The sequence below is a fragment of the Xenopus laevis genome, chromosome 5S (assembly GCF_017654675.1).
Source record: "Xenopus laevis strain J_2021 chromosome 5S, Xenopus_laevis_v10.1, whole genome shotgun sequence".
In the NCBI taxonomy this organism is placed as follows: domain Eukaryota; kingdom Metazoa; phylum Chordata; class Amphibia; order Anura; family Pipidae; genus Xenopus; species Xenopus laevis.
Window position 1 is genome coordinate 105,655,206 of NC_054380.1, and position 6,313 is coordinate 105,661,518.

The 6,313-nt window shown below is 37.5% G+C and overlaps 1 pseudogene; it reads left to right on the top strand.

Annotated features, from left to right (window-relative positions):
* Window positions 1-598: 598 nt before the first annotated feature.
* Window positions 599-6,082, top strand: LOC108717586 (annotated as a pseudogene).
* The last annotated feature ends 231 nt before the right edge of the window (window positions 6,083-6,313 follow it).

A 6,313-nucleotide genomic window follows, 5' to 3' on the forward strand; every position in this document is an offset into this window, starting at 1 on the left:
TTCAGAACGATCGAAGGAAAAATCGTTTGATCGAACGATTAAATCCTTGAACAATTCAAAGCATTTTAATCCATCGATCAAACGATTTTCCTTCAATCACAAATTGCCTAGAAAGCCTATGGGGACCTTCCCCATAGGCTAACATTGGTGCTTGGTAGGTTTTAGGTGGCGAAATAGGTGGTCGAAGTTTTTTTTAAAGAGACAGTACTTCGACTATCGAATGGTCGAATAGTCAAGCGATTTTTAGTTCGAATCGTTCCAGTCAAAGTCGAAGGTCGAAGTAGCCAATTCGATGGTCGAAGTAGCCAAAAAAATACTTCAAAATTCGAAGTATTTTTCTTTTAATCCTTTGCTCGAGCTAAGTAAATGTGCCCCTTAGTATTGGATAACTGCACAGAATATGTACTGCAACACACACAGCTTCTGTGACACATAGTATAACCTTACTCAGAAATGATGCACATTATCAAATGAGAATAGTTCACAGGACTCTTGCATTAAAGAAGTTTTTCTGCGTAGTGGTTTCCTTTAAAAGGAAGGACATGGTTTACTAGTTATTTAAAAACAAGAGTCAGTGGAATGCCAAGAAGCTGAGCATTAAACACATTAAAACTTGCCTTGTGGCTTTACAAGCTACAAGAGCTACATACACAGCATTGCAGCATTTAAGAAACAAATAAAGATGACAAAAGAAAATATGAAATAAAAGGGGAAAAAAGGAAGTGGATCCAGAAAAAGGAAGCATAAGACATTAAGTAGAAATGGAAATAAATTCACACAGCAAAATGTCCATTGATTTAACAGATGTGCTGACTGTAACCAGATTCCAGGTGGGTATAATGTGTGTGTCTTTTCTAGACTATGTCTATTGATTTGCAGTATGTTTGAAGATTGTTCAGTACACTTGTTTTACATTTCTGTATATTCCAGCCTATGGACTAATTAAGATATTATTCATAACTTATGCATGGATCTGGGCAGTAAGTAGTACCTTAGGCTATAATCCAAATGAGAGCATTCACAAGATCTGGAGTGTTGGCATATGCATCAATACATAGGCAATGCAGATTATAGCACCGGAACACGATCCACGGTGAAAGCAAACTTTGGTAACACAAATGCAGCTTTATTAATTTGTTTAAAATACAGTCAAGGAAGAGGGCAAGGAAGCTGATGAAATGAAACGTGTTAAAAAAGGGGTGGTTCACCTTTAGGGTAGCTTTTATCATGTTCTAGTTATACAGCGAATTATAAGCAACTTTTAAATTGGTTTTCATTATTTATTTTTATAGTTATTTTTCTTTTTCTTCTGACTCTTTGCAGCTTTTAAATGGACCTCGCTGACTCTCTTCTAAAAAAAACAAATGCTCTGTAAGGTTACAGTGTATTGTATTGTTACTTTTTTATTACTGATCCTTCAGGCCTCTCCTATTCATATTCCAGTCTCTTATTCAAATCAATGCATGGTTGCTAGGGTAATTTGGACCCTAGTTACTCATTAGAGTAGTTATTGACTTAAATATGTATTTTGTGGGGAGTGTGTAGTAATGTTGCGGAATTATCATAATAGAACTGTCTTGATTAGCTAAAGATTACTGTCTTAATTACTTTAAAGTATTAGTGGAACTCTAGCCTTAAAGGAAAATTATACCCCCAAAATGAATACTTAAGCAACAGATATTTTTTTTATCAAATTAAGTAACATTAAAGAATCTTAGCAAACTGGAATATATATTTAAGTAGATATTGCCCTTTTACATCTCTTGCCTTGAGCCACCATTTTGTGATGGTCTGTGTGCTGCCTCAGAGATCATCTGACCAGAAATACTGCAGCTCTAACTGTAACAGGAAGAAGTGTGGAAGCAAAAGACATGACTGTGAAAGGTCTGGAGGGGAAAGAATGTGGAGAGGAGGACCCAACCATGTACTTACCATTCATAACACTCACGAGTTGCGCCTTTTGCACCCCACCAAAACACATCACCCCAAAAGAAGAAAATAACAATTTTCTGTTGGATAATGATGGCCGCAGCTTCTTTATTCATTTTACATGCTCAACCATCAATAAGTTGTAATACATAATACATAGTTGTAATACATATTTACACATTTATAAAGCATATGACAATTTTATAACATCCATAACCATTTCATATTGTAACTCTAAGGGGCACATTTACTAAGGGTCGAATATCGAGGGTTAATTAACCGTCGATATTCAATCCTCTAAGTAAAATCCTTCTACTTCAAATATCGAAGTCGCAGGATTTACCGCAAATACTTTGATCGAACGATCAAAGGAAAAATCGCTTGATCGGACGATTAAATCCTTCGAATCGAACGATTCAAAGGATTTTAATCCATCGATCGAAGGATTTTCCTTCGATCAGAAAAAGCTTAGCAAACTTATAGGGAAGGTCCCCATATGCTAACATTGTAGGTTTAAAGTGCCGAAGTAGCTAGTCAAAGTTTTTTTTAAAGAGACAGTACTTCGACTATCGAATGGTCGAATAGTCTAACGAATTTTAGTTCGAATCGTTCGAATCGAGGTCAAAGTTGTAGTCGAAGGAGCCTATTCGATGGTCGAAGTACCCAAAAAAAATGTCGAAATTAGAAGTTTTTTTTACTTCGAATCCTTCACTCGAGCTTAGTAAATGTGCCCCTAACTGTTTCAAAACTTGTCCTGATTCCCTTTGGGCAAATAGTCCTGGGATTCCCATCCTGTGCATTGTACCTCTGTACCACTGCACCCTCTCATGATTTTGTTTACCCATCAGCCGCAGTACACTGACTCAATGGTATTATTTACTTTTGCCACCCTGGGACCCCATGCCCGAGTTGGCCATATATCCAGTGTTCCTCTTTCTCTCTGGAACTCATCATAGTTCCTCCTTTAACTTTCTGCTTTTCCACCGCCAGATGCTGCGACAGAGAATTCACCCTCTAATACCCCCTTGTCTGCCTGAAAAAAATCACCCCCTTAATCAAAAACCCTCATACTTACCATAGGAACCCTGTTGCTCAGTAAATGGGTGGGAAGGGTGGACCTGCTTCCAACCTGAATGCTGCTGGTAAGTAGGAAAAAGGAAGTGGCACTTTCCCAGGCTTACTATTATATATATACCCCCAACCCCACGTGCCTGGTTGCTATTACCACTTCCTTTTTTCCCATACTTCCTATTCACTCCCCCCATTGCCTTACAGTCATGTCCCTCCCAAGCCCATTCAGGCTCTATCGTCATTGAACACTGTCTGTTAATTGGCTCATGTGACCTAACATGTATGGTTTGTTTGTATGCACTGTGAATCATACGTTCCCAGGGGGTGGCCCTTGTTTTTTTTAAAATGGCAATTTTCTATTTATGATTACCCAATGTCAGATACTACTACTAAAAAGTATATTATTATGAAAAATGGTTTATTTACATGAAGCAGGTTTTTACATATGAGCTGTTGTAAGCAATATCTTTTTATAGATACCTCCATTGTTCAGAGGGTATAGTTTTCCTTTAAAGGGGTTAAAAGTTTTATCTGGAAACCGTACTCCTTAACATATGATGTCTTAGAACTGCCACATAATGAATTCACAGGCTACAGGTCCATCAATGCTACTTAGTCACATACAAACTATACACGGTGGTCTCACTATATACTCAGCAACTATATACAGGGCACCATGCTTAGTATTCATAAGATAATGTTTTGTTACTGCCCTTATTAGAATTTTTAAGTGTATGATATTATCTGTAAGATCCAATTTTAAGTGAAGAGCTATCATGTGAATATAGCAGTCATTATATATATATATATAGATATTATACAGAGCAGCACACCAAATAATGAATTACTTGCACAGTGCACTCACTAACTCTTCCTATAATTCCTACAGCAGGTCAGGAAATCATGGGTTGCAACCTTCTGCTGCCCTATGTTGACACTTTATGTGGACCACTGAGTAGAGGGTTTGGTTGCAGTTGCAGGTCAAGTCAGGTAGCTAGTCTGAGTAGGTCAAAACATGGGTTACTAGTCATGGATCCATGGGTTTACTTGAGGGTCTTCTCAACTTCTCAAGGGACAACGCTTGATTTAAAATAAACAGAACCATATATTTACAGAATGAGATGAGCAAATTGACTATCAATGCATTACAAAAGTTACAACACAAACATTGAGACTGATTCATGTGTAACTGGTGGCAGTCAGATTGTAGAATCAGCATGTACACTGGTCATGAATCAGCATAAAAAAATGTATATGCCAGTATGTGGTTCAGCAATGTCCTCATTTTTAGTCAGAGGTTTCTGATCACCTGACTTCGTTGATTTTGTTGGCAATTAGAAAGTGTATGTATTTTTATATTTATTTCTATGCTAGATGGGTGCTCCAGTACACGTATAGGTCAGAATTGCTCAATGGGACATCTAATTTACAGTTTGTTTGTTTGTTTTGTTATTTAGTCTTTGTCTCCAACCACAATCTCAGAAGTATTCAACAGCTCCAATGGCTCCTCATTGCTCTCCAAACACTGTGTCTGTGACAAATCTACCAAGTTGTGTTTCCAGTCCTCTACTCCATTGTGTTCTTCCTTGGATTGATGCTGAATGGCTTCTCCATATGGATTTTCTACAAAGTTCACAGCCACACAGTTTTCATCATCTACCTAAAAACCACATTGGCTGCTGACTTCATAATGATTTTCATGTTACCTTTTAAGATTCTTAAAGATTCTGGAATTGGGTCATGGCAAATGAGAGCATTTGTTTGCTGCTTTTCATCAGTGGTATTTTATGTATCTATGTACATTAATATAATACTTCTTGGACTCATTGGACTTAATCGCGTCCTAAAATTGCACGACCATTTTGGAAGAAGTGGGTAGATAACGTGTGCATTGCAGGAACACTTTCCATAGCAGTATGGCTGCTAATGTTTGGAATATCCATACCTAACATGATACTTTCCAATGAAAAGGCAACACCATTTCATGTTAAAAAATGTGCTTCTCTAAAAAGCAAACTGAATGAATTGGCACGAAACAGTAAATAATTTTTGTCAATTTATATTTTGGACTACTTTTACCCTCATGGTAATATTCTACACAATTATTTCAAAAAAGGTCTATGAATCATACACAAAATCTAGAAGCAAAGACAGCAGTACAACAGAGAAGACAAAAGCAAAGGTTTTCATTATTGTTGCAGTCTTTTTTCTTTGCTTCGCTCCATTCCATTTTGCAAGGGTTCCCTATACAATTAGTATAGAAAATTAGTTCTGCACACTCAATAGAAATTTCCAACTCAGGTGGTAAGATTTGAAAAATGTGGGGTTATTCTCATTTTTGCAGGTGTATCCGCTACTTGTAATTTCTTGTCTGCCTTTATTCTGTACCTAAGGGTGGTATGTATACTATGACTATGCAAAATGTTTGTTGTTTATTGTGATGATGATGTCACTGTTCCTGTCTTCTTATCAAGTAAAACATTTTTCAAATCTTACCACCTGAGTTGGAAATTTCTATTGAGTGTGCAGAACTAATTTTCTATACTTGTTATATTGTGTCGCTCAGTAGGGGCGACTTTTGGTTTATTTGCACCTCGTTTTGAATATTTGCCTGCATATTGTCTAATTAGGTGTGCTCCTCATTTATCTATATTCCCTATACAATTAGCCAAATGGGTGGCATTAAAGACTGCGGTATGCAAAACAAACTCTATATTGCTAAAGAGACCACTCTATGGCTGGTTGCCACCAATGTGTCATGGATCCTCTGATATACATAGTGTTGTGCAAGCCATTTTGACACCTGCTAACAAAAGGATTTTGTTCTGCAAATACAAGTATGGAAGCTCAGACCATCCAAGATTCAAGAGTGTAGAATAGCTATATTAGTTCAACATAATGAAAGCAAGAACAAGAAATATTATCAAATAAAACACAAACAGTGATATACATGCAAGGCAGGTGTACTACTGTGCAGAATTTAAATGGGGTATTGAGTGCAAAGATGCCCTGTTCCCAATGACTCATGGCAGGATTTAAGTTTACTGTTTTATTGCACCTTGAGTCCGATAGCACTTGTGCCTTGCATAGGGTTGCCACCTTTCCCTGCTGGGAGCTCTGGGAGGGGGGCAAGCCAATGACATCACGGGGCGGGACAATGATGTTGTGGGCAGGACTGCGACATTGCATGGGTGGTTTGGTGGGCGGGGCTATGATGGCGTGGTTGTCGATTGGCCAATAGTCCACTTAATTACAGAGTAGAATGGAAAATGTTGATGAATTAACATAAATTTGTGAATTTTGTGTATTGATA